Below are 20,522 nucleotides of genomic sequence, written 5' to 3'. Positions count from 1 at the left end.
AGAAAGAAAGAAAAACACGCGCCCAGAGTGGGGACCGAACCCACGCCTTTCGATTAGATCTCGAATGCCTTACTAATTCGGCTATCTGGGCGACTGTGTTCTCCTTCACATTCTGGGGTATTTATATTTACTAGAACTATATCTGACGCTTGAGGGTGGTAGCCAGCGCCACTCAGACTACACGGGGAGAAGGGGACCTTCTTTTTTTTTTTTCATCCCCCGGGGCGTGACACGAACGTCTATAGCCTGTCATAAGCGGGTAACTGGCGGGAAACCCTCTTATGCTACCTTGGCATCAAGGCTGCCAGAACCGAGGCCCTCGCTAAGCTTTTCGCAGGATAAACGGGTTTGGAAATGAAGGGCTCGTCAGGAAATACAGAAAGAAATGCCGGCAGTCTACAACGCCAAAGAAGGCATAGGGGAATGATTCGACTATTTTTTACCGTTAGTGACGTTACATTTTTTTTATTATTAATTATTACGTGAGAAAGAAAGAAAGAAAAACACGCGCCCAGAGTGGGGACCGAACCCACGCCTTTCGATTAGATCTCGAATGCCTTACCAACTCGGCTATCTGGGCGACTGTGTTCTCCTTCACATTCTGGGGTATTTATATTTACTAGAACTGTATCTGACGCCTGAGGGTGGTAGCCAGCGCCACTCAGACTACACGGGGAGAAGGGGACCTTCTTTTTTTTCATCCCCCGGGGCGTGACACGAACGCCTATAGCCTGTCATAAGCGGGTAACTGGCGGGAAACCCTCTTAAGCTACCTTGGCATCAAGGCTGCCAGAACCGAGGCCCTCGCTAAGCTTTTCGCACGATAAACGGGTTTGGAAATGAGGGGCTCGTCAGGAAATACAGAAAGAAATGCCGGCAGTTCAAACAAGAACCCGGAAGCCATGGGGTAATCGAGCTTTTTCGCACCGCACTCCGGGATTGCTATGCCACCTACGCACTGAAGGCGGGGCAGCAATGCCTTGTTTCATTGAGAAAGGCCCCCGAACGACCTCTATCACGCTCCCTTATCTCTCAGGAAAAGAGATTGGCGCATTATAAGCCTAAGCTTAGGTAAAAAGACAATGATATTAGAACTGATGAAACATAGTGACGGTGAAGCGGAATCCGCCGACGGATGCAAGTAACCACGGGTGTACAAAGCCTTCAAGATAATTGTAGATGCGTATCTTGCACCTCTGTCTCTACTGAAGTGGCAATCTTCGCCCGGTGCTATAGGTGACATGCGCACAAAGAGGGCAAACAAAAATTATGTGGCACAATACGTTACTGCAACTACGTTAGGCCTCGACACGCTGTAGCCTTTTGCCCTCCACCTTATGTGTAAGTGTACTTTCACCTCTTGAACAACGGAAGTCAACAAAATAATCAGCGGCCATTTCGCCCTGCGGAGTCGACTGGCCGACAATGCTCTATCCTAAAAAATACAATAGCGTCATTGTCTGCAGCTACAAACCCACTGAATTCGTCCTCTTGCAAGGCAAGCAGATTCGGAAAAATACATTTTATTCATGACGCACACCCAGACGCGGCCTGCTGCGAAGTACGTTCATTCGCCACACAGTAATTCCGCCCGATCATCCACGGGAAAAAGTGGACTTGTTCATGTCTCCCGGAGACGCAAGACGGGTGTCGCTTTCACTGTGCGAAAGAAGAGCTTAATAGCGCTCTACCTTCTTGGGGACGAATGCTGACATCAGTCAAAACTTTGTTACGGTTGTTGCGCAACCAAGAGCAATGATATTTTTATAGAAATATTACATCTCCACAAGTGTTTCCCGTAGATACTAGAATTCCAGGGTACCCTAGCAATATACAGCTTGTGTGTACAAGCAGCTCTAGTTACGCTTTTGTGAGATATGCAAACGTGAGACACCTGAAAGCCACCTGCCGCGATCAAGAATCGTTCCCGACCGGCACCTGATGCACACGTACTGGCCTTCATCTTGCGCCAACGCATCAGCCCACTTCAGACACCGAAACGTTTTGCTACTAGCAAAAATTCCGTAAACCTGGAGAGCTGTGATGTTTCCGCACAGGGTCTTCAATCTTCCTTTTGGTCTCACTTTGCGCTGTACATTGACCGTGTGCAGAGCTGTCAATCCTAAGATCCGTTCATTTTCATTCCTTCTCGAAAAGAACCGAAGGTTTGCAAAACTAAAAAATTATTTTTTGTCACCCTCTCTTGATGCATCTATCTTATGGCAGCCTCCACAGGTTGGTTGTGTACTCAGTCACGACGTGGCCTCCTGTTCCACAACTCCAAATCTTTCGGTAGAACGGGTCTACCCTATCTATTCTAAACACAGGTGTGAAACTTCAGCTTTTGCCTCAATGGGCCTGTGGGAAAGCGGTACACTGAATAAATTGGGAATCCGAAAGCGGGACGCGGTGAATATCGCACCTTCTCGGCGCCACAACAAGACTCTGGTGGAGCACACAACGCACGCACACAAATAAAATATCTCCCATCTCCGCAACCACTGTTCCGAACCGTAAGTGACAGTGAGAAAATGACAGCATTTTTTTAAAATAAACCGTGAACCACCACTTTGTGATGACGGAATATCTACGAAGCAAGCGGCTGGTCGATCCTCCACCTCGCAGATTAATTATTTGCTTGCAAATAAACATGGAACGTGAGAGCACCGCCACCGTGCGTGCAAAGCTATGGCAGTCATACGGTATGGCCTAAGATCACACTTCGATACAGGGAAAGTCACGGTTACAACTGAACGCCCGGACACTCACTTGTTTCCTTTAAAAACATTCGTTCAAAACCAGCTACGCACGTACAAACACATATTTTAAACAGTAGTGGCACCACGGCAATTATTTAGGAAAACTTCTCAGCTCAACAGCAAGCTACCGCGTCAGATAGGAGTCCAGGTGTTGTGCGACAGAGCAAACAAAATTACCCAGCTGCTCAATAAACTCCTTCCATCCCAACTTTTCGAACGCTTGTCGATAAAACCAGACAGACGCCAATAACGGCGTGAGCACGTACAAGCACAATGTGATGGTTTATGCAGGAGCAGCAGATGTGTCAGCGAGGGCTCACTAACAATGCTATACGGGAATCTCTGTCAATGTTGCCTTTTTCCGATTGGACAAGTAAACGTGTTCCGGCGGTGGGTGGCAGACAGTGTCCGCGAGGGCGTTTTAAATCCTGACATCAATGAGCCAGACGTACTACGTAGACGGATCTCAAATTTATCTCTCTGAAAGACATTCTGAAGGCTGACGATCAACAAAAAAGCGGTTCAGTTAGATAGCTTTAGTTAGTGGGCGTCTGCGAGGCTTTCTTCTTTAATTCGAAGTAGCGTGACGAAATGTTTGCCATACGTATGCATATTTCTCGCTTACATCATTACACGTAGATGGTACAGAGGAACCCAGTGAATTAAGGACCCATTGGATAATGGTTCAAGAGCCAGCCCTGCACTCCGAAAGTAAGTCAAAGTTCGCTGAGATCACCGTACGGTGGGGCCGCATACATCTAAAATCAATTTAGTTGCCGTAGAGGTTAATACATGGCGTAGTTGATAGAGATACCGTACAAATTCTACTGCCAATTGCTAACAATTTTTAGCTAGAAGCATCATTAATCACAAACACGAAACTTTTAATTGGCGATTCACTATTATCACTATAACACATGTAGCCGGAGAACCGCACCCCATTTTGTGGGAACGAGATGGACTGTGTGGTTTATCGTAGGTTAGTATAATCCTGTTGGTTCACTTAACATCTTGTTTAACGTGTGCGAGAAGAATTATACTTCCGGCTGAGCTCATTAGCTGTGTGTGTGACCTTGTGTATGTGTTTATAAGAAATTATTGGTACTAGCGAAATTACTGTGTTCGGTGCTTGCGAAATTAAATATACATATATAAACACCATTCGTCAACCGCGCATGCATTCAGCCACACACGTAAGCTGGAATTCATCGACATCTAACACTTTTTTAGTTTGTGTTGCCCTGTCCATGCCATCAATGATCCGACCGCTTGCTGCACCCCAGAAAACTGGCATACGCAAACAATTGTTTCCCCTTCCTACTCTCTTTTTAGTGCAGAAGGGGAGAACAAGTATGCGTTATGACGGTTAAAAATTAAGAAAAGACACAAATTGGTATACCGCGAGAAACATCAGTTTTATATTTCGCCTAGCGCACGCGTTGTGAAGCCCTACGGACCACCCGTATGCAGCTGTAGCAAACAAGAGTGCTCGGTTGCCTTCTCGTTCAGTGAAGAAGGGGGCAAGTTCGCTCCGTAAGTCACCACCCGCCTGGTGTATGAAAGGTCGGCACCAGAATCCCGGGACGCTCGCCGCCGAGTCTGTACACAAAGCAGCCGCGTCGGCGGATTGCCTCGAAAGCGCGTCATCCCTATTTCATATTTGCCGCGCTTTTGAGGCGCTTTTTCAAAGAAAGTGCTACGAGTTGTGCCGCGCCTCCTCCAGATGGCGCCACGGGTGCCGCGACCAAGAGAAGACGCAGTGAAACATCCCCCTCGCGAGGGGCACGATCAAATGCAGAGCATTTCCGGGGGCCACGACGTTAAGTAGTTTGCGTTACGTTAATGTTCTTGCACTTGTGGCAACTGCTGACGAGAGAGCGCTCGTCAGCAGTAATTTGAATGAGTCAACGATATAAGGCGCGTTCGTAGCGTCCCATTCTGTGTCGCCTTTGTGGTGCAGTGGGTAGAGCACCATGTACATTGCGTTCCGTCCGCAGGGTCGAGGGATCAAAACCGGCGCCGGATAGTATTTTTTTTTATATAGTAGGGAGGGGTGCGGTGCGGAATACGGACGTCAACGCGGGTGACATCGTGAGTTACTGAAATGCCCTGCATTTAAAACCGCACAGCCCCGGAAAAGATTGCTTTGTTCAAACCCCCTAAAAACATGCCTTAAGAGCAAGCGAGGCCTTTCTATATACGCCGGCTCGACGTTTACCGCGAAAACTCCTTTAAATTCCCGGGTAATGAGGACGAAGAATTCGAAGAAAAAGGAAGAAGGAGCGAGAGAAGCTATCTAAATAGAATGCATACAATCGATGGCCAATCCCATAGCGGAGAAAGCGCTTCCCGCAATTTCAGTTCCCCAACAGCGTCCGCTTCCTTGTTCCCCCCGTCCTTCTGTGGAATGCCTCATGACACAAAGCGCAACTCGCCTCCAAATTATGCCCGCCTGTGCGCGCGGAGGACAAATGGACGGGCGACGCCCATTTTTTGAAGCTGAGGCGCGGATAATCGCCGTTCTTTTCGTCTGTACTTCAGATGAAAAGGCGCTTGCGAATAGTTTGAGACGTGCACTCCACAACGCGACCACAGCATCGACGCGATCAGGGGTTCTTTTTATTTTTTTTCAACACGGCAGTTTGTCTTCGGCCAAACAACTCGACCGTGCATGCGTGTGTCCTCTACCGACGTACTGTGCTAAGCACCATGAGTGACGGTCCGTTCGTGGGTGAGAAAAAAATAATTCACTTTACATTGGCGGATTTTTCAAGAATGAGCAGCATCTTATACCACTCCTTCGCGAACTGGGCGCTCACCTAACGCACACGGCTTCTTCCTGCTTTGGCAGCCTTCCTCAAAGCACGCCGTTCGTGCACGGTGGCAACTGTGCTGAACGCTGGGCAGTTTTAGCGGCCCGTTTCATTCGCATTTGCAGCGGAATTGATTTCCTCTTGCTCCTTCTATTGTCCAGAAGCATCGGCATTTCTCCCTCGTCATTTCCCTTCCTTCGCCTTCTTTTTTGAGCTGCACTGGTTACCCACTCTGTCCATTCTGCAGCGTGTATATTCGGTGGTGGGAGTCACGAGACCCGCAGAGAGCACGCTTCGACGCGAAATCATCCAGGAAATGTCGGCGGAATTGTAGAGACCTTTATCTAGGCAACTCTGTTCACTAGCTCTCCCCACTCTTGTTCTCAGGTTTTCCGTCGTTCGCTCGCTTGACGGATCTGGGACACAACTTTGCGGACCTGTCCTGTGTACTGCACACAACAGCAACGGTGAAAGAAGTGACCAGAGCCCCTTTCTCTCCTTTCGGCATCCGTAAAGTGTAGCACTTTCTTAAAGAAAACACTCGAAAGGAGCCGACTGGAACGCGCTATTAGGTACACCTAACGTAAATGTCTTCGGTGGTGCAGTAATTATGATTAGTAGTGTACTACTACGCCGCAATGCGCACCCCGAATAATTAAATTATACAGCCTCCCTACTTGTTAAGCCCGACCCGTTTAAGTCTAATTGGCGAATAAGCCGGACTGGTGCTTCGTAGGATACACATGGTTTTTTTATTTGTGCGCCAGGGCGTAGTGTTTTTTTCCTTATAAATTCAGAACCTAATTTTTTTTCGAAAGAGTGTACATGATACATGAAATGACGCAAAAAGTCTCTGATATCCTAAGGTAAATACCACAGGCGGGTTTTCCTGCGGATTCTGCCTCCCTAACTTCTGTGAAGTTCTCTTTCTACAAAAGCAACGACCAACTGGATTTCCTAAGCTTTCACTGCGTACTTGACGTCTGGCGGTCCTTCTGGATGCGTATGTGTGGGCACCAGCAAATATATGTCGTAATCATCATCAGCAGCACCATAGTGTCTACGCCCACTGCAGGGCAAGGGCCACCCCCTAAGATCTCCAATTATCCTGGTCCTGTGTTAACTGTGACAAATTTATTCCCGCAAAAGTGTAAATCTGATCTACAAACCTACCTTTCTGTCACCCCCTGCCCCGGTTGCCTTGTCTAGGGATCCACTCTGTTACCCTTAAAGACCGACGGTTATCTTGCCTTCGCGTTCCATGTACTGCCCACGTACATTTCTTCTTCCTAATTCCTACTAATATGTCCTTAAGGCGCATTTGTTCTGTGACCCACTCCGCTCTCTTCGTTTCCGTTAACGTTACACCGTTCATCATCGTGTTATTGCTCGTTACGTCGTCCTCAATTCGGGTTGAACTCTTTTAGTGAGCCTCCAATTTTCCGCACCCTAGGTGAATACCGGTAACATGCAGCTATGCACATTCCTTTTCCGGGACAATGGTAGGCTGCAATTCTTTATCTGAGAATGCCTGCCAAATGCTCTCCACTCCATATAACTTATATGCAGAGATAAGCTTCGGTTTAAAATTATGGGAGAAGAATTGGCAGTTCCTAAAACCATGGTAATCGAGGCGACTGACCTTTATGTTACGATAGGAACATACGGAAAACAAAATAGTAACAATGCTAACCCGGTGCCGCATCTGAAAATAGAACCGCATAACGCGCGTGGCGCTCTTCTGCCCCAACTCCGTGAATTGCCGCCCGCGTGTCACTTCGACAAAGCCTCCATCACGGTGGGCCAAAACTAGCACTCAGCATTTTTACCTGTCGCACAAATGTTACATGCAGTTCGCGCGGGAACGCAACGCGCGCTAGCAGACCCCATCTTCTCAATGTAAACACCCGCTTCTGCCGCAAAAACAGAAAAGAATCATTCAAGGAACCTGCATAAAGTACCGAAAATTGTCGCCTCTCTAGGCCTAAACAAAAACCATACCTAACCATCCGGAAGAGGCTTTCTGCAACCTCAATCACTTTTCTTGTCTTCACAAATTTTCCCAAAATAGTTCCTGTCGTTGCGAAGAAAGGAGCCTCAAGCCGCACGCGTTTGAAAAATACCGCCGCCCGCGCCGTCGGCTTCCCTCACGGCACGCGACATCCTGCATTCGCGCTCTCTTCCGACTTCCGACGTTGTTATGTACCTTAACGTTGCAGGTTATAACGGCAGGCTGATTCTCGTGGCTAAAGACTGAGTTAAAGATAAAAAAAACGAAATGAGTTTCCGTCTGGAGTATGCGTATATCCACGAGGCTGCGCTGCTGACGAAAATAATTAAGAATACTGCGCTGCGATTTTCCAGAATTTTGTTCTCGGTGTGCCAAACAATGAACCCGCACGCTGGACTTAGGAGGCAAGACAAAGCCCATACATCACTGGAATTTAGGTGCATTGCGCTGCAGTGCATCCGCTCTCGAGTCAACACAGGGAATGAAGCGTCTCCGGACGAGCGAGTGGAATTCCATTGCAATTTAGGCGCCGCCGACCGTCTGAGTTGGAGTGTCCGTGTCCGTGAACAGGTATAGAAACCTGCGTACACCTATAGGTCGCTTAAGGCTTAACTCAGTTTCGTGTCGTAAGCGCAATTCAAGTTAACCTTATCTAAAACCAAAGCAAAGCGGCCACCTAGGGCGAAGCTATTGCCACTAAGTAAAGCTCGGGTGCGACTGTGTAGTCAACGCCGAAGCCTTCACCGGGTCTTTACCGGATGCGTATTATACGGTTGAGCGTCAACGGAAAGCTTGAGCCTCTTCCTGGCTATCTGTCACTGGATGAATTCGTCTGCCAGCTCGCACTCTGCCTCGTGCGTGGTACAGCGGTGTTTTGCACTGCGAGTGTTGGTGCATTCAGGTTGAACAAAGCGGATATAACGGAGCACGTGCAGCATTTGCCTAAGACACTCTCCCTCTTTCTTTCTTACCTCGAACAATTCTAAAACTGTATCACTGTCAGCACCGAGCGAACATGCGTAATTTTCTGGTTGCAGCAGACATGCCTTGCAGCTTCGTGTATGTTTTTGTAATCCCTTCCTTCACATGGGTTGTCAGTGGGTTTATTCCTGCAAGTGAAAACCGGCCAATGGCCGCGATAGCAGTGAAATGGCTTTATTAGAAGGTATAAAGAGTGCGAAGGACAGGAAATAGTGTATGGTTTTATTTTATTTTATTGCTTGCTTGCTTGCTTGCTTGCTTGATTGATTGATTGATTGATTGATTGATTGATTGATTGATTGATTGATTGATTGATTGATTGATTGATTGATTGATGGATTGATTGATTGATTGATTGATTGATCGATGTGCTTAAGGTGAAGATGCTATACAGGCGATTAGGCGCGCCGTAGTGGAGGGCTCCGGGTTAATTTGACCACCCTGGTTTCTTTAACGTGTCGTGTCGTCTGGTGTCGTCTCTCTCCAGTCTTCGTTACTTTTGTGCGGTATTCAAGCACAACATGAATTACCAACTTGCCCAAACCTAAAGCCCACTAAGCTGTTTAACGTGCATAAAAATGTCTTACAAGAGGGCGTTATTGCTTGCCGCCTCCGACAGAAAAGCGGCCGCCGCGGCCAGGAATCGAACCCGCGTCCTTGGGTTCAGCAGCACAACGCCATGGCCACTGAGCCCCCGCGACAGGTATGGAAATACAAAAAAAAACATTTTTGACAAATTTTTAGGGTATTCGATGGGCGTAGTGCAGTAAGTTTCAGCGGCGGTAGTTCATGAACACATAATATAGGTACTGGAACCGCTTGTTGACAGCATTCTCAAAGGATCTCACACGTCGTTTAAATTGTTGAAAATATAGTTTCGTGGCCCTTTGAATCGTGCATTCACTGGGTGATTCAGAAAGTTAGTCCCTAGCCTTGCATGCATCTCTGTTAATCAGAAGGGAATTCGGAAAATATTGTGCAGTAGCCTACTCTCTGCGTGTCCTAATACTTACTTGCGCGAGAGACTGGCGCAGATTTTTATCAGCGATATATACTGGAATGAAATTGTGTGGCCTACACACATGCGCCTGCAAATTCACAAATTTACCTTTACGTGCCGGCTGAATGTAAACATAGCCAACGGATACTTCTGCTGCTCATGGATTGGTACATGTCAGTAGTCCTGTCTGCGCGTGCGCACCAGCGTATGTGCGTCCTGGTGCAGACGTTCGAGAAACACCTATTCCGTGGAATCAGCATGAGAAATATTAACTGCTACAATACAAACGGGAATTTTCGTAGAGTAATTAATGCATCGACAAAGGTCGACCTGGTGCTGTTCTAATCAACGGCATTTCCGCAAAAGGGCCACAGTGTTTCCGTAAACAACGCCGCTGCTGCCCAGCCCGCAATCGAAAGTCCTGGATGCTGCCGAGCCATTTTTCTCATTAATGAGGCTGACACTAAGACCCTGCTTCGTACACCAGAAGAGGACACGTTGTACAAGTATAAACCGCGCGCAAGAGTTTGCTGATGTTCACTAACGAGTTATCTTCGGCTAGTTATTTGTCAAAATCCTGTTCGGGCGGTAATCGAACAAATCACGCTGTTCGCAAAAGAAACGAACTAAAGAAGCGGGGCGGCTAGAAGCACGGGAGGCCGGACCGAGTGATGGGAAGCGTCACTGGCTTTGACGCGGCACTAATAGCACCCGCGAGCAATGGACCGACACGTCACGGGAAATGAAATAAAAGCAGGCTCTTCAGACCAACAACCAAAACAAACTCATCCACGTGCTCAGCCTGAATGCGCACTTGCTTTTAAATGCGGAGCCATTTCGGGGCTCGGCTTGTCGTCAGATATTGTTCGTGGTCGCGGTACGTAGCACCCATAGTCACACGACGTCGCGGACCGAAATGCAGGCTTTGAAACGATCACTGCTTCCACTGGTCGGGATCACATTTGGTCGCCTAGCTTTAAGAACCCGAAATCAATCCCACTGCGCCACAGAGGCACACGTTCGTTATATGTTCGTTTAGGGTGATCTTTGCGCTGCGGCGTTGCCACGGACGCTGCTGTTGCTTGGCAGCTAACACGTGCAAAGTAGAATAAAATAAGAAAACATATCATAGATTAACCCATTTATTACACCAAATTAGCCAAAACTCAGTCCAGTCTCTTTATAGGCCTCTCAAGTTGCTGCGACGCCCTCTCTAAACACTTCAGTACCAACGCCAGGCTTAAACTAGTCAGGAAAGGCACCACAGGCACCTTGGTGAATCACTTCTTCGCCCTTTGCGGCTCTCAGGTTGAGTTGAATTGCATTAAGTTTTATGCTACCAGAGAACTCGTCCTTTTATAATGCCAAAAGTGTTTCCTCTTCGTTTGCTGAATACTGCAACCGATAACACCAGCAGTTTCCTCTACACCGCCTTCTTTACCAGTCAAACAATGTCTTCTTTACAAGAGAGATAGGAATACAACCGATCGAAATAGTAATGCAACTTATGGGCATGTTTTCACATGACCTGGTTAACGTGATGATGCACCGAATTTATACATAGAATTGACCGGGCGGCGGCAACGGTGATGTGCCGTGAACGTTTGCGATTTGTTTGCTAGGTGGCCGACCGATGCGGGCCTGCTTCACATCGGCTCCGTCAAAGACCGCCCCAAAGAACCAACAACGGCCCACATGGTGAAGAAACTATCACCGGTCGACAGAGCCTCGTGAGCGTGTTTCCCTGGGTACCTGGGTACCTGGGAACAAATCTGGGTAACTGGGCACGAAGGCATGTCAGGTAATGAGAGCGCACACGCACTCGCCCGAGCGGTAAACAACCTGGCGCCTGAGCATGCACTTTCACATTCCAAGGAACGTAGGAGGCAACCTGGACCTAAAGAACTAGTTGAAAGGAGGGAGCTGCTATGGACAGTCCACCAAAACAGAGAAGAGCACCCAACACCACACACTAGCCGGGAATCGGCTGTACTAAGGCAAATTCCGACAAACCCGATACCTACTGTAAACCTAGCACACCGATTCCAACAATTTCCGGGTACGCCTAAGTGTCCTAATGGCAGGAACTACCCTAGCATATGTCACATTCACTGGACATGTACACGGAACCCTAACGTTCCCCCCATAGCCAATCCTACGGCCACTTCACGGGAAAGGAGGCTGGCCGACTCTAGTGCAGAAGTGCAAAGAACACTCATTCAACGCGAAGAGAAGGCCCTGTCGGCTATTCCGGGAGCTCGGGACTAGGGGATCCTTGTGAAAATAAAGTTATTTTCTTCGTCTTGTACAAGCACTATTACCGAAAAAATACTATGTGTGCGTTTTATTCATATTCGCGTGAACTATCCGTTGTTCTCCAATGCGGTACTTTTTCCTCAAAAACCCAAATACAGCAAGAAGTTCAAATTATCAGTGGATGGCACTCATATTACACCTCTACGAGCAAGGCTTATAATGTGTGGACTAAGTACGACCATTGCAACAGGTTACACAAAGAAGCCCAGTTTGCTTTGTAATTTTTTTGTAAACGATGTAGAAAAGCTGTTCGGAATTTTCGATAGATATTCCGCATTTACTTTAAAAACCCAAAACAGGTCGTGACAAAAACTAACCTGACCAATAAAAACACAATTTTTCCAGTCATGTTTGAGATGCCGACCACCCGCTCTGGCCTCCAGAAATATTTAGCGGGCGATAATTCTGAATAATTCCCTGTTTTAGGCTCTAGAAATGCAACTGCGGTTCTGCGAAAGAGTTGTGTTGAAGCGGCATTCACCGAACTCAACGCCCTCTCACTAATCCTGTGCTCCCTCAACCCTTCTGGACACTTTCCCCTTCTGCACTATTTCGCCGTGGTTTGCAAGAGCTAACAACGGACACAGCCAAACAACTATACTCGCGGAGTATAACGCGGCTCATACAACGAACGCGCACACAAACAGTTCAATGAATTCTTGATATAGAGTGCGCGCCATTTCATTTCGAACCACTTTTAGGAGAACCCTACGTCCATGAACCATCTTACGGGCACATCTTGTATAAATGCAGAAATTATATGCGACTGATATTTACATATTTACAAATATATATGTTTACGAATTCATCCATGAATGTAGAAGAGGTAAAGGCTCTACGAAAGGCAAATGCTCTACAGTGCGCAGTAGAAATGCGCAAAATACACAACCAGCAATCTATATTACTTTCACCGTTCTCGGCCGTAAAGAAGAAATGGTAAGAAGTAGTGCAAAGTGCAAGCCAACCCGAGACGAACAGAAGTGCCCAAGAGTAACACAGCTCCGGTTCACGCTCGTTGTACTGAAATATTAACCTTACGTCCCGGAATATTACTGGCCGTTCAATTAAAACGATGTTTGTTTCATTTTGTGCCGATCAGCCGCGTAACAACAGAGTTCCCATTTCGTCAAAGAATCATGCAAGTTCCCTCATGATCAAAACTCCCGGCCAAAAGTAGTTCACGGGATTAAGGTGCTCACTCGTCGGAACGATCCTTCGACCATAACGTAGTATGAAAGAGACCACCACACCAAGGTTGGGTGGACACAAAGCCTCGCACGGCCAACAACCAGAAAATTCAAAGAATAATACGATACTTAGTTGGATGCCAGTAGCATGAAAGGCAGGGGCGAAGGTAAAAGCAACGGTGACAGATGAAGACAGGCCATTAGCGACCAAAACGGGCGTGACCAAACCCCAATATCAACAACCCGATCGAGCAAGACGCGGACATGGAGGAGGAACGGTGAATGGGAAAGGGGAGAAAAGCGGAGGAGTGCAGGATCCTTGTAGATAACAGTCGCCCGAAAAGTGCTGCTACAGGTCGCAACTCCGTTCGTCTTTCCGACCAACGCCTTTCCGGCCGCACCGCCTCCCTCTTTTCAGTTACAACAAATGTTCGGTAACATAAATCACGGCGCCAAAATGGGGTATAAGGAGGACCACAAAGAGCTAGCGAAGAAACCATGAAGCAAAATGAAACAGAGCGCATACAACAAAATGAGGGAAAAAGTGAGTTATGTGCATTCCCATGCGCTCGCTAGGAGTCGGCGACTTTTCGCGTCCTTTTTCTCCTACATTTTCCCTATACTTTGGTGCGAAATCACAATTTTGCCCCAAAGAATCCTGTATACTCAATAGTAGTGGATTCCTCGCATATTGCTTCCCTTCCTTTATTTCCACTTCAGTGAAGTAGGCGCAAACGTCAATTATAACAGGACGGTACCAGGGCAAGAGGAGTGGACAGGGAGCTTTCTTTGAAGTACGGATGGAAGCAAGCCACAAAGAAACAGGCAACAGCCGCAGCAAGCAATACATTCGCGGTTACGTGTCACCATCGGATCTCTGCTGCAATGAATTGTAGTTGTTCGACGAGCCGCGAAACGAGGGGACAACTGTGACGGCAGAGGGATAAAAATGGAAAGTGGGGAATACTAGGAAAAATAGCCGGGAAGTTCTGCTCCCGGTGAAGGCGACGCCCGGTGAGGCGTCGAACGGCGTCGGAAATGAGGTCGATTAGCAGAAGCTCACGGCCCGCCGTGCCAGTTCACAGCGCCCAAGTCAGCGGCCGCAAATGACTGGGATGCAAGCTGCAGGCGCTTCACCTCCTCCTGTCATTACCAACTTTTCTCCGGCGCTCACTCCGCTTTCCGAATGCGAACTTGCGTTACTACACGCGCTGGAAGTACTCGGAGCAACCGAAAAAAGAAGTTTGATAAAATACAAAACAGCCCATCACACCTTTTCCCTCAAAGTTATAACGAGCCCGGTGGCGTCGATGGTGTTCATTAGCCGATGGTAGAGAGAGTGCGTCTTGTTGGCGCAGCCGCTGAGAATTTTTACAAAACAAAAAAATTCGCTCCAACCCACGCGGTGAAGGTCGTTGGAAGGCAAAGCTGTGAACGAACCCCCAACGATTGCACACGCGACGTCACTTGAATTCACACACGTGGCTTTCAAAAGAGTGAAACAAGAAATTCTGCTAGCCGTTACCTGGGATTCGCGGGGGTGCCGTCCCGAGCGCAGCAGCGTCGGCCACAGCCAGGCTCGAGCGGCAGGCGCCGCCGCTGTAGCCCGGCCGTGCGTCGGAAGAAAGTAAACGGAGAGGAGCGTGTTTCGAAGGGTTAGACCGCGGATCCTAGCCATCCTGATGTTCTAGCTCGAGGCTACACCACCACGCGACACCGAAACAATCCGGCATGTGAACTTAGTGATTCCTATTTATACAGATTTAAACTAAATAGTTTCGTCAGTTTGAGAATTGCGAGAAAGCTGACTGAACTTTTATATTCGCTATTTATCACAGCCAGTTGCTCCATTCGTTTTTTGTAATACCTGTTAAAACAGAATGAATTGGTATTCAGCAATTTAGAATCCGCAGTCCCATTCGTGGCAAACCGTGCGCAAAAAGTGGCGTTTTTCTAGCGGCCAGGCATCTAAGTGGTCTCTACATTTTGTTTCCCAGGCCTGAAAACCAATCCTTAACGTAGCTTTGCCGTACGCCCACTCAATTCCGTCGGGTGCGAGTTACGCAGGAGGTGCTATCGAAGAAGTTAATCAAGCCGTGCGAAGAAAGCGCGCAATGGATGCGAAGCAGCGCCAAAACAGGCCCAACACCGTCGCCAAAGCAGATATAGAAGACGGAAGGGTCCCGACGACGCGCTCCTAAGAGGTGAGCACCGGGGACGCTGGGTAATAGCGCCCTATCACCGCGCCATCTACAATGTGCTCCTGGAGTGAATAGCACCCTCCGTCTCACCAGGCACGTTGGGAGTTTCTTGTCCCACACACCACGAAAGAACAGTTGGCTGGTAAAGGTAAAAGGTGTTTAAAAAAAAACCATGGAAGCAGACGGTTATACGGCGGCCGGGTTAAACCATGTAAGGAAATGTGAGGTTCGTACATTATAGCTCCAATATGTCATCCTGAAATGCTACATTCGTCCTTTCGCCGCGAGCCCCTACTACAAACCATCTACCTTCATTTGGTTTGCTTTTAAGCTTGGAATGGTGTGCGATTATAGGCAGAGAACTGCGTCCGCAATTTGTTTGTCCTGGGACTATGGCACCTTTGTAAAGTATTCGTTCTTCGACTTTGTTCCGCCTGCACTTTATGTATATATTGCCGCGAACCATACATTGGGTTTGTTTATTTGTGTTTACCGCCGGCTGCGCCCGTCTGTGTTATCTCTGCGCCAAGGGAAGCGCGTGTTCCATTCTTTCTTTCTGTGCCGCATGTGTTATCTGTTGTGATAGGGAGAGCATTCCGATCTAACGTGAACAGCCCAGAATAATCTTCTTGGATCTACTATGTTCTCGATGCGAATCGACGTTTCGAGAACCACGCGCGCCAAAAGATAAAAAGCCTGCAGTGCGGACGCCGGGGCATTCGATTCTGCGACGCTCGCCGACGCACGTACGTCACTTTGTTGACCACTGCTTCGCCGCCTCTGTATTCTTTTCAGTTGTTAGGGGAGCACAAGTTCGCTCCATTAAACTTGTTTCTTTTCCAAACAACTGCTTCGTCCTTGGCTACGTGACATCTGGTGGAGGTGCTGGGTACGCACCCTTCATGCCCACTACAACCTCTGGAAGCCGCCAAGCCAGTCCAACAAGAGCCAGCCTCCGCGTGCAAGACTTACCACCCGAGTTCGGTCTACTACCGGAGAAGACGAAGAAGAAAAACGTCGCAACCAGCACCATGCTCAACCAAGCCAATCCTCCTGTCGTTCTGCAGCAGCCACGGGAACCGCCATCATTCCGAGGAGCCCCCGCAGAAGACCCAGAAGAATGGTTGGAGAAACTGGAGCGCGTCCGGAAATTCAACAGGTGGGACGACGCAGAAACGTTCCGGCACGTTTTCTTTTACTTGGAAGATTCGGCTCGCACTTGGTTCGAGAACCACGAGAGCTCCTTGACAAACTGGGCTCAGTTCAAAAGCGAGTTCACTAAGACCTTCACTACCGTCGTGCGGAAAGAAAGAGCCGCCCTTTTGTTGGAAACGCGCACGCAACACCCCAACGAAGGTGTCGTGATCTTCGTTGAGGAGATGAAGCAGCTATTTCGCCGCGCGGACCCCGAAATGACGGAAGAAAAGAAGTTGCGCTTCTTAATGCGCGGAGTGAAGGAGGAACTGTTTGCTGGACTTGTCCGAAATCCGCCCAAAACCGTCGCCGAATTCGTGACCGAAGCCAGCACCATTGAGAAAGCCCTCGAAATGCGTGCTAAGCAGTATGACCGCAACTTTGTTGGCGCGGCCAATGCGAACGACTTTGGCAGCACGCGGATCCCGGCAGACAGCCTACGCGAGACTATCCGCGCAATAGTGAGAGAGGAGCTGCGGAAACTTCTCCCAACGCCGCCGCAGCCCCAAGTCGCTTCCCTCACCGACGTGATTAGAGAAGAAGTGCAACAAGCGTTGGGAACTTCTACGCCATCCGAGGTACCCCGAGAGCCACAAGCTATGACATACTCCGCGGCTGTTCGTCGACCCCGCCCTGCTCCAACACGCCGTCAAGAGGCCCCGCCGTACCGCCGCCCACTGTCACCCGCCCGACCCCCGGTAGCCCGAAACCAGACGCCGAGGAAGACGGACGTATGGCGAACTCCCGATAACCGTCCTCTGTGCTACCACTGTGGAGATGCCGACCACATTTACCGTCGCTGCCCATACAAAAGACTCGGACTGCGTGGTTTCTCTGTCGACGCACCTCGCCCTCTCCCTGGCCAACGACCACGTGAGATCGACGAGTATCTATCTGAAACCAGCCGTGGCCCAGCGCGTTTCAACCGTTCGCCGTCGCCCTACCCCTACCAATCGCCGAACCGCCGTAGCAACGCTGACTTCGCCCGTGGAAGGTCCCCCAGCCCACGCGGGGGAAACTAAAAGCAGCAACTTCTGGAGGAGAAGTTGCTCTATGGCGAAAAACCGAAAACCCTCCAACGACGCAAGGACTCGCCGAAGACAGTGATTCACGACATGCCCTCATCCCGACGACCCGACCTAACCCTGACGAGACTCCCGAACACGACGACAGCTATACGCCGCGACGCTTACCCGACCTGAACGAGACGTCCGCTGAGAAGACGTGGACAACGACGACGCACAGTGCCCGACCGTCAACACGCACAAGCCGAGATGCGACGCCCCGACGCACCCGGAACTCGAGGAAGGCGGCATCCGACGTCAAGGTGTCCATCGACGGTTTTGATGTAGTCGCCCTCGTAGACACGGGAGCCGACTACTCCGTAATGAGCGCACCATTTGCGTCTAAGCTGAAGAAAGTTATGACCAGATGGGACGGTCCGCACATACGCACAGCAGGAGGCCACCTCGTGACGCCAAGTGGAACGTGCACATCGCGCGTCACCATAGACGGCACAACGTACCCTGCGGCGTTCGTCGTTCTGCCTAACTGCTCCCGCGACGTGATTCTCGGAATGGACTTTTTGACGGACAACGGCGCAATAATTGACCTGCAGACCAAGTCGATAACATTTTCCCCCGATCACTCCACGACGCCGCAGCCGAACCCCGATCACCGTGCTGCTGTCAGGATCGCCGACGATCACATCACCCTGCCACCCCGCGCAAGCTTGATGATCGCCGTCTACTGTGAGGATGCTGCTTCTGACATCGACGCTATCGCAGAGAGTGATCGAAGGTTGCTTCTCGACCGCGGTGTCTCCGTCGCAAGAGGCATTGCGCACTTTAAGCAACGCCAATCTCACGTTTTGGTCACTAATTTCACCGAAGAGTACCAGCATTTAAACAAGGGAGCTGCAATTGCGTTCCTCGAAGAAACGCAAGAAGCAAGTGATGTGATCGCGGTCGCCCACTTTGAACGCACACCCGTAGAAACCTTCGAGCTCCCGCAGCTATTCGACGTGAATCCGGCGCTACCGCAAGAACAACGGAAAAAATTATTGGCTTTGCTGCGTCGCTATAGCGAATGTTTTTCGTCGAGCGCAAAACTACGTCAGACCCCTCTAGCGAAGCACCGAATAATAATCGAAGACGGAGCCCGACCTACCCGACAGTCACCGTACCGCGTCTCTTCACACGAACGGGAAGCCATCCGGACTCAAGTCGACGACATGCTCAGCGACGACATTATACAGCCATCGAAAAGCCCCTGGGCTGCGCTCGTCGTACTCGTAAAGAAAAAAGACGGCACATTAAGGTTTTGCGTTGACTACCGGCGACTGAACAAAATCACGAAAAAGGACGTGTACCCCCTCCCCCGAATCGACGACGCCCTCGACCACCTCTGGCACGCGAAGTACTTCTCATCGATGGACCTGAAGACCGGCTACTGGCAAATTGAAGTGGACGAGAGAGACCGAGAGAAGACTGCATTTATAACCCCAGACGGCCTATACGAGTTCAAGGTGATGCCGTTTGGGCTGTGCACAGCACCAGCGACGTTTCAAAGAGTCATGGACACTGTGCTAGCTGACCTTAAATGGCACACCTGCCTCGTATACCTCGACGACGTAGTGGTATTCGCCCGGACTTTCGACGAACACCTTGCAAGGTTGGAGTCTGTACTCGAGGCCATTCGTACGTCGGGGTTGACGCTGAAGCCTGAAAAGTGCCGTTTCGCATACGGGGAACTCAAGTTCTTGGGCCACGTCGTCAACGCCGCGGGAGTCCTACCTGACCCGGCAAAAACATCAGCCATTGCGAACTTCCCAAGGCCGAAAGACAAGAAGGGCGTGCGAAGATTTCTCGGGCTGTGCGCATACTACCGGCGCTTGGTCGCAAACTTCGCACGAATTGCAGAGCCACTCACGCGCTTGACGAAAGATAGCACCCCTTTCAGCTGGGAAAACGACCAAGAAAAAGCATTCGGCGAGCTGCAAAAACTCCTGCAAAGCCCGCCCGTGCTCGCTCATTTCGACGAAAATGCCGAAACGGAAATGCACACGGACGCCAGTGATATAGGCTTGGGTGCCGTCCTTGTCCAAACGCAAAGCGGCTGCGAAAGGGTAATCGCCTATGCCAGCCGTGGTCTGTCGAAGGAGGAGAAAAACTATTCTGCCTCTGAGAAAGAGTGCCTGGCTATTATATGGGCGATTTCAAAATTTCGCCCATACGTGTATGGAAGGCCATTCAAGGTTGTAACAGACCACCATGCGCTGTGTTGGCTCGCCAATTTGAAGGACCCCTCTGGCCGTCTTGGGCGGTGGAGCTTGCGCCTGCAGGAGTTCGACGTTACAGTCGTTTATAAATCCGGCAGGAAACACTCCGACGCCGACTGCCTGTCCCGCGCCCCCGTCGAACCACCACCACAAGACTCTGATGAAGACAGCGCGTTCTTCGGGATCGTGACGGAGAGCGACCTAGCCGCCCAGCAGCGTGCCGACCCCGACTTACGCGTCATAATCGAGTACCTCGAGGGATGCAACGTTGCCGTTCCTAGGTCCTTCAAACGCAGCTTACCAGCATTCAGCCTGAGGAACTCCGTCCTTGTGAAGAAGAATTTCAGCCCCGGAACAAGAGCGAATTACCTTCTCGTCATCCCGCGGACCTTCGTGACGAAATTTCGGAAGCGTGCCACGACGACCCGTCTTCCGGACATCTGGGCACAGCCCGCACTATTGGAAAAATCAAGGCGAGGTACTACTGGCCCGGCCTTACCTCTGACGTCACCCACTACGTCCGGAGCTGCCGTGACTGCCAGCGACGAAAAACGCCGCCGACAAGACCCGCCGGACTTCTGCAACCGATCGCCGTCCCATCGAGACCATTTCAACAGATTGGAATGGACCTTTTAGGCCCGTTCCCTACGTCACGATCACAGAACAAGTGGATTGTCGTAGCGACAGACTACATGACGCGCTACGCAGAGACCGCCGCTCTTCCGAGGGGGACTGCACAAGAAGTGGCGAAGTTCTTTGTAAGCCAAGTTGTGCTGCGAC

At 49.8% G+C, this 20,522-nt stretch overlaps 1 non-coding gene across 1 annotated transcript; it reads right to left on the bottom strand.

Moving 5' to 3' along the window:
- Window positions 1–508: 508 nt before the first annotated feature.
- Window positions 509–580, bottom strand: Trnar-ucu (transfer RNA arginine (anticodon UCU)). Its single transcript has one exon. It is a non-coding gene; the product is annotated as a tRNA-Arg (tRNA).
- Between the last annotated feature and the right edge of the window lie 19,942 nt (window positions 581–20,522).

Source organism: Haemaphysalis longicornis, unplaced genomic scaffold, assembly GCF_048455015.1.
Source record: "Haemaphysalis longicornis isolate Haplotype H1 unplaced genomic scaffold, Haemaphysalis longicornis Haplotype H1 scaffold_6, whole genome shotgun sequence".
NCBI lineage: Eukaryota > Metazoa > Arthropoda > Arachnida > Ixodida > Ixodidae > Haemaphysalis > Haemaphysalis longicornis.
Note: the sequence above shows the minus strand (reverse complement) of the source record. Positions and strands in the feature narration are given on the sequence as shown.